The following is a 9,124-nucleotide window of genomic DNA, read 5'->3' as shown; positions in this document are numbered from 1 at the left end:
TGCAGCTTTCATCCAGGAGTTAAACCAGCACATTCGTCGTCAGGAGAACCAGATGTTTGCATGCATGATAGATCCGAAGAAGGCGATGACCAGGATCACGGAGCTTGAAGAAGAACTCAAGGCAACTCACGAAGATTATGTAGGATCGAAAGTATGTCTAGAGGGGGGTGATTAGACTACTTGACCAAATAAAAACTTAACCTTTTCCAAATTTTAGTTCTTGGCAGATTTTAGCTAATTTAGGACAAGTCAAGCAATCATCATATAATTTAAGCAAGCATGCAAAGAGTATATAGGCAGCGGAAAGTAAAGCATGCAACTTGCAAGAATCTAAAGGGAAGGGTTTGGAGAATTCAAACGCAATTGGAGACACGGATGTTTTTCCCGTGGTTCGGATAGGTGGTGCTATCCTACATCCACGTTGATGGAGACTTCAACCCACAAAGGGTAACGGTTGAGCGAGTCCACACAGGGCTCCACCCAAGGGTAACGGTTGCGCGAGTCCACACAGGGCTCCACCCATGAAGGGTCCACGAAGAAGCAACCACCCACAAAGGGTCCACGAAGAAGCAACCTTGTCTATCCCACCATGGCCATCGCCCACACAGGACTTGCCTCACTAGCGGTAGATCTTCATGAAGTAGGCGATCTCCTTGCCCTTACAAACTCCTTGGTTCAACTCCACAATCTTGTCGGAGGCTCCCAAGTGACACCTAGCCAATCTAGGAGACACCACTCTCCAAGAAGTAACAAATGGTGTGTAGGTAATGAACTCCTTGCTCTTGTGCTTCAAATGATAGTCTCCCCAACACTCAACTCTCTCTCATAGGATTTGGATTTAGTGGAAAGAAGATTTGAGTGGAAAGCAACTTGGGAAGGCTAGAGATCAAGATTCATATGGTAGGAATGGAATATCTTGGTCTCAACAGATGAGTAGGTGGTTCTCTCTCAGAACATATGAGTTGGAATGGTGTGTGTGTTCTGATGGCTCTCTCACCGAATGAAGAGGAGGTGGAGGGGTATATATAGCCTCCACACAAAATCCAACCGTTACACACAGTTTTCCAATCTCGGTGGGACCGAATCAATAAACTCGGTCGGACCGAAAATGTAAACCTAGTGACCGTTAGAGATTTTCGGTGGGACTGACATGCAACTCGGTAGGACCGATATGGTTAGGGTTTGGGCATAACGTAATCTCGGTGAGACCGATTACACAAACTCGGTGAGACCGAATTTGGTAATTAGCTAACCAGAGAGTTGGTCAGGCAAACTCGGTGGGACCGATTTGCTCTTTCAGTGAGACCGAGTGGAACTCGGTGAGACCGAAAAGTTACAAAGGGGAAACACTGAGTTTACATTGCAATCTCGGTGGGACCGATTCGCTCTTTCGGTGAGACTGAAAAGTTACGAAAGGGAAACAGAGAGTTTGCAACCCCATCTCGGTGAGACCGAGATCCTTATCGGTAGGACCGAATTGCTAGGGTTTGGCAGTGGCTAATGACAAGTGAAACTCGGTGGCGCCGGATAGGAAGAATCGGTAGGACCGAGTTTGGCTTAGGGTTTAGGTCATATGTGGATATGGGAAAGTAGTTGAGGGTTTTGGAGCATATCACTAAGCACATGAAGCAAGAGGCTCATTAAGCAACACCTCATCCCTCCTTGATAGTATTGGCTTTTCCTAAAGACTCAATGTGATCTTGGATCACTAAAATATAAAATGAAGAGTCTTGAGCTTTTGAGCTTGAGCCAATCCTTTGTCCTTAGCATTTTGAGGGTTCCACTTTCACATCCATGCCATGCCAATCATTGAGCTTTCCTGAAATAATCATCTTGGAATAGCATTAGCTCAATGAGCTATATGTTGTTATGAATTACCAAAACCACCTAGGGATAGTTGCACTTTCAATCTCCCCGTTTTTGGTAATTGATGACAACATATAGATCAAAGCTTCGACAAATGATAATAAGCATGAAATATATCGTCGCTTTGAGAAGTATGTGATAAGTAAGAGCTCCCCCTGAATTTGTGCATATTTAAAATTTGCTTTGGACTGCAAATGCACAAGGAGTTAGAGTCATGGGTTACTCTTCCATGTCACATACATCTTGGTGGAGCGCTTAAAATGACGAGAATGAAATACATGCACTCATCACCAAGAAAAGTGAAAGATCACATAAAATGGATAAGATAATAGCATTCATCAAGCATTAAGTGTAGCTTATGATCAAACACATGATCATCAATGTCTCACAAGCATAGTATCTCAAGCACTCAAAAGCAAAAAAGTTTGAAAAACCACCAAATAAAGCAAGAGAGAAAAGCAACACTCTCTCTCTCTCGAAGCCTATGATCTATACATCTTCTCCCCCTTTGGCAACAAGTTACCAAAAAGTTCCTAGAAAATGCATAGCACTAGATCGACGCTCAGGCTTGATCTTCAGGTGGTGGTGGAGTCCGGATCACTCCAAGGACGAAGGCTTCGGTAGATGCTGAAGTAGACGCTGGGGTTGGAGCTGAAGTAGATGCTGGAGCTGGTGGAACTGAGGCTGTGGCTGGTGCTGAGGTGGTGGCTCTTGTGTCAGCAACTGGCACGGCAGACGACCTCGGACCTTTTGGCACTCTGGCAAAGGCATGAGTAGTAGTCCTACCTCTCCTCTCCTGCATGTCCTCCTGGAGCTGCTCCACTGCAGACTGAACTTCCATTACTTTGACATCCAAGTCATAGAACTTTTGTTCCATGATTCTCTCTAGGCTCTGCTGATTTTGAGTGAGGGTGGCCAGAATTTGCTCAATCCTCAGCGTGGATGCAATCAAGTAACCAAGCTGCTCTTGTTTGGTCTTCAAGAAATATTCAGATGCCTCCTCTTGAGTAGGCATCTTGGCAGCTTTCTCCTTCCTTGCCTTCTCCTTCTTTGCGTAAGCTTGTGCAGACGATGGCTCGTTCTCAGTCATGACAACTTGATTGTCCTCAAAATCTGGACGGATGGGCAAATGTTCCTTGTCCAATAAGTATATGCCCGTGCCCATCTTGGAGTTGATGAGCTCCTGAATTTGAGGGGCATATCCGCAGCTCCTCTTTTGGTCTGCTGCAGTCCTCTTGATTGTTTCCACTATGAGGCTCATCACTTTGAACTTCTGGGGCACATCAAACACATGTAGCAAGTTGATAGCATGGCCTCTGATCATCTTGTGATCTCCAGACTTAGGCAATAAGGTGTGCCTTAGTATCCAATTGATCATAGGCAGACCTGACAGAAGATAATGCACTGAGCCAAACTTGAAAGTATCAAGTGCTTCATTTGGGATCTCCTTGTACATATTGGACATTGAGTTGTGGTCCATCTTCTTCTTGGCATATATGTCCATGTCATCATCATGCTCCTCTGGTGCATTAATCAACTTTGCCCATTCCTCAACAGTGGATTGGTACCTCGTACCCTCAGACATCCATGTGATCCTCCCATCTGGATAAAAATGTGTCGTGGAGTAGAACTGCATTATAAGCTCCTCATTCCACTTTGTGAGCTTCTGCCCAACAAAGTCAGCTACTCCACAAGCTATGAAGCTGTCTTGCACTCCAGGATAGTGCTCCTCATTGTCCTTGATGATGTCCAATCAACCCATCGCATATCACAGACAATGGGCTTCTTATCTAGCAGCACTGTCTCATAAAAATCTTGATGCTCCTTGGTGTGAAACCTGTAGTCAACTGCTGTCCTTCTCCTTGAAGCATACGGGTCTGCTTCTCTCCACTTCCTTAGCCCTGAATCTCTCCTGAGCTTCATATCCTCAGCCACAGGATGAGCATCGTTGTGGTCTGGGATCTTGGGATTTAGCTTCCTTAGGACATTCTCTTCCTCTTCTTCTGCAGCTGTCTCAGGCACTGGGGCCTTGTTCTTTTCAGCAGCTGGGATGCTTCTTGTGTTCCTCTTTGGCTTTGGCTTTGGAGCTGGCTTGGCCTTGGAAGCAGCTCCCCCTGATTTTATGGCATCTCCCATTAGCTTGGGTGCCTTGGGTGCTGCTGCAGCTACTTCTTCTTCTTCCTCTTCCATGATGGAAGCTTTGCCAAGCACTCTAGCCACAATCTTCTTCACCCTTTCCTTTCTTTTCTTGCCCTCAGCTGCAACTGGCTCTATGGGCTTCTCAGTTGACATTCTGGCCTTTGACATTGGCTGCCTGCCTGCTGGCCTTTTGATTTTCAGGCCTGGCTTAGTGCCTTGAGCTGGCTCAACTCTCTTGGAAGTGGCCTCTTCCTCTGCCACATAGTCTTCATCTTCGGAATCTGAAGTCCTCTTCTTCCTCTGTCTCGTGGCAGCCTTTGGCAAGTTGCTAGGGGTGCTCCTGCTGCCCTCATCTGAAGAACTTGAGGGACTAGTGCCCTCACTCATCACCACTTGCTGTTCTGACAGATTCTGGCTATCACTTTGATCAGACATGCTGCAAACTCTGACTGCTGACCCTGTGAACAGATTATAGATGAGGTAGAAAGGATGAGCATCACAAAATGCAGAGATTTTTGCAAAAGGATGATCCAAAAACTTAGTTTTAGTTTCCCACTGAAATCATCTCGGATCTACCGATTTTCAAACTCGGTGATACCGAAGCAGTTTTGGAACCTAAACTAGTGAACTTGGTTGGACCGAGTCACAGTTCGGTGGCACCGAGACTGCTAGGGTTTCACAGAGTTCCAAAATCGGTCACACCGATAAGTAATTCTCGGTCAGACCGAGTCTCACTTGTGCAATGGCATAAGCCAAATCGGTGGGACCGAGTTTTTCAACTCGGTGGGTCCGAGATGGTTTCGGCGGAAACCTAAACCTAGAATTTTCGAATCAAAGCTAATCTACGGGCGTATTGACTGGATATGAGTGTTTCAATCGTGGCAAGAATCATGAAGAACACAATGTGCTAGGAATCAGATTGGAGAATAGCACAAAGATCAAGTCCATACCCTAGTTCGGCGGGGACTTGCTACGGCGGCAACGGCGGGGCAGAATTCCCGTTGACGGCGACGGAGACCAGCTACTGGAGGCGGCTAGTGGCGAGAAGACGATCCGTAGACCACGAGGGCAGAGCAGGCTATCGCGCGGGCGAAGGGGTTCGGAGAAATTTCCAAAATTTTGCCCGTGACTATATATAGCCCGACCCTGTCGGTGTGACCGAGTGGAACAACTCGGTGGCACCGAGATTCATAACTGCGTGCAGTTACTGAAACTCGGTGTGACCGAAATGTTCAAATCGGTTGCACCGAGATCGAAAACCTAGATCAACTTAATGATCTCGGTAGGACCGAAAGTGGGGTATTGGTCAGACCGAGAATCATAAAGAGATTTTGGAAGTTTAAGTCTATGACGAATCGGGGACTCCGAGCGCTCCTCACACAGAGTGGTTCGAATCTGACTTGATCAAATTTTGTGATGCAGCATGAATAGAGTTTGAGACGAGAAAAGCATAGATAGCTAGAGGAGGTTCTTAGGCATTCTTGTCCATCCACTTGGCAGAAGAAGATAAAACCAAACAATCAAAACAACAAGTGGATGTCCTCGAATGAGTAAAATATGCAACCAGCATGCTCACACAATAAGATGGCAAATGAAATATGTGATAAGGCATGCACAACCAATTCTAGCATCTATCAAGCAATTTGCGATGACTAGGTCATCTATATATGAGTATATTGACTTAGGAGTCAAGTGAGAACACTTGATCATAGGTCATACTCATCGTTTAAGCTCAAGTGGGGTTACCACTTTTACATAAAGCATTGTTTTGTTCACATCTTTAGAGTTGCTTTAGCTCAAGTCTTAGAGTAAAGCTCCCCCTAGATGTGATATCCCCCCCTAAGAGGGATGAACTAACCTTGGGTTTTGTCGATGATGACTTCATGTAGATGTTGAAGATGTGGATGCTCAATGTTGATGTAGATCACTTGGAGATATCCATTTGAGTGAATTGCACTTTCAATACCTACATGGGTTAGTCCCACAAGGAACAAAAAAGGATATCCATAGACATAGAGTGATGCACACACAAGATGATGTCCATGAAAACTTTTAGGTTACCTTGTCCCTTGTCTTACCAACAAGAGGGTTTGTGACTCCTTGAACTAGTGCACGATGTGGAAGTTGATTGCACTTGTTCTTGCCAAAATGATAAGAGTGAGGTATGTTGGCGGAGTCACCCTCAAGAACTCTCTAGTTCTTCTTCTTTTGGATCCACATCATCTTGATGGGAATCCTTGGAGTTGTAGTCGTACTTGATGAAGTGGAACTTGAAGTAGTCTTGGGAATCCACTTGACTAAGGTCTTAGGAGCTTCTTCAAATGCATCAATTTCCTCTTGAAGCTTGTCCTGGCCTTTTTGCTTGTAGTCTTGTGGTGGAAGATCATCTTGAGCTTGTGTCCCCTTGAAAGAAGCATCATACTTCTCTTGTTGAGGGACAAACTTTGTCTTGGGGTATTGATCTTCTTCCCACTCAACTCCATTGGCATTGAACTTTCGTTCAAAACCAACACCTTGATTCTTCCGGTGCATTCCTTGCTTGCACACAAATTCCTCGAATTGCTTACTCCCGGCAAGGCTTTTGTACACTCCTTTCTCTATAATTCCCTTCAATAAGCTATTTTCTTGCTCAAGTGTAACTTGGCTAAGAGAATCATTAGTGGAATCAAGAGAACTACTAGAAGCAACAATATTGGATTTAACATGATCATTGTTACTGCTAGAGGAAGAATCTTTCTTGTTCTTGTTACTAGACTTGACTTGAGGCATGTAAATGGATAAGGGTAAACGCTTGGCAATGTAAGAAGAGTTTTTCTTGCGGAGATCATCATTGATTGCTTTTAAGAACTCATGCTCTTGCTCAAGATTGAGCTTTTCAAAGCGTAATTTCTCATGAGCTCTTAAAAGTTCTCGATGATCTTCGAAGATAGTTTCATGAGCTAACTTAAGAGTGTTTAGTTCTTTAGTTAGAGCCTCAATCTTCTCCTTATCATTGTCATTCGTTTTATCTTGATTAGCATGTTTAATTGACGTTTCATCATAGTATTCATCATTAGAGTTGTCAACAAGCAAATCATCACCTAACAAGTCATCTTCATCACTATTGAAATCAACATACTCGGGGTGTGTTACCTTAGGACCTTTGGCCATGAAGCATCTTCCAATTCCTTCATTTGGTGAGTCAAATATGTCGTAGGAGTTGGTTGACACAAGTGCTAGACCGGCAACACCTTCATCTTGAGTATCTTCGGAGTCGGAGTGATAACTTCTCTCGGAGTGGCTGTCGGAGTCGGAGCCGGATACCCATTCACCAACATGAGCTTGATGTCTTCGTCTTGTGTAGCTCCTTGATGATTTTTCCTTCCTTTCCGAATCCTTGCTTCTCCGTGAGTATCTTCGTTCATAACGATCATCTCTACTCCTTCTCTCTCTTGGTGGTGATTCTTTGCTTCTTCTTCTTGAAGAATCTTCTCTTCTCTTGTAGGGAGCCGTACACTCATTGGAATAGTGTCCGGGTCTTCCACAATTGTAGCAGTTTCGCTCTCGACTAGAAGACCTTTTGTCATTGTAGGACCTTGACTTGAAGCTTCTATCTTTGCTTCTACTCTTGTAGAACTTGTTGAAGTTCTTCACCATTAAGCTCAATTCTTCATTGAAGTCTTGTTTCTCACTTGATGATGTAGGGGCTTCACATGAGGCTTTATAGGCACCACTTGATTTGTTGTGAAGTTCCTCTTTATCCTTAAGTGACATCTCATGAGCAACAATTCTTCCAATCACCTCCGTTGGCTTGAGATCTTTGTAATTGGGCATCATTTGGATCAATGTGCACATGGTATCATATTTTCCATCCAAGGCTCTTAGAATCTTCTTGATGATGAATCTATCGGTCATCTCTTCACTTCCTAAGCCGGTAATCTCATTTGTGATGAGAGCAAGCCTAGAGTACATTTCAGCGACACCTTCACCATCCTTCATCTTGAACTTGTCAAGTTGGCTTTGAAGCACATCCAACTTGGATTCCTTGACGGAGTCGGTACCTTTGTGCATATCAATCAAAGTGTCCCAAATTTCCTTTGCATTCTCAAGACGGCTGATTTTGTTGAATTCTTTGGGGCACAATCCGTTGAAGAGAATATCACAAGCTTGAGCATTGTATTGCAACATCTTCAACTCATCCGCGGTAGCTTCACGGTTTGGTTCTCTCCCATCAAAAAAGTCACCTTGCAAGCCAACAAACACAATAGCCCAAACGGCGGGGTTATGTCCAAGAATATGCATTTTCATTTTATGCTTCCAACTAGCAAAATTAGTACCATCAAAGTAAGGACCTCTATGGTGATAATTTCCCTCGCTAGACGCCATACTCTCCTAGGTTGTGAAACCAAGGCTATGACCATCAAAGCTATGGAGATCAAAGCAAATGGAGACCAAAGCTCTGATACCACTTGTAGGATCGAAAGTATGTCTAGAGGGGGGTGATTAGACTACTTGACCAAATAAAAACTTAACCTTTTCCCAATTTTAGTTCTTGGCAGATTTTAGCTAATTTAGGACAAGTCAAGCAATCATCACATAATTCAAGCAAGCATGCAAAGAGTATATAGGCAGCGGAAAGTAAAGCATGCAACTTGCAAGAATGTAAAGGGAAGGGTTTGGAGAATTCAAACGCAATTGGAGACACGGATGTTTTTCCCGTGGTTCGGATAGGTGGTGCTATCCTACATCCACGTTGATGGAGACTTCAACCCACAAAGGGTAACGGTTGAGCGAGTCCACACAGGGCTCCACCCAAGGGTAACGGTTGCGCGAGTCCACACAGGGCTCCACCCATGAAGGGTCCACGAAGAAGCAACCACCCACAAAGGGTCCACGAAGAAGCAACCTTGTCTATCCCCACCATGGCCATCGCCACACAAGGACTTGCCTCACTGCGGGTAGATCATGAAGTAGGCGATCTCCTTGCCCTTACAAACTTCTTGGTTCAACTCCACAATCTTGTCGGAGGCTCCCAAGCGACACCTAACCAATCTAGGAGACACCACTCTCCAAAAGGTAATAGACGGTGTGTTGATGATGAACTTCTTGCTCTTGTGCTTCAAATGATAGTCTCCCCAAC

The sequence above is a fragment of the Triticum urartu genome, chromosome 3, assembly GCF_003073215.2.
Source record: "Triticum urartu cultivar G1812 chromosome 3, Tu2.1, whole genome shotgun sequence".
Classification (NCBI taxonomy): Eukaryota; Viridiplantae; Streptophyta; class Magnoliopsida; order Poales; family Poaceae; genus Triticum; species Triticum urartu.
Note: the sequence above shows the minus strand (reverse complement) of the source record.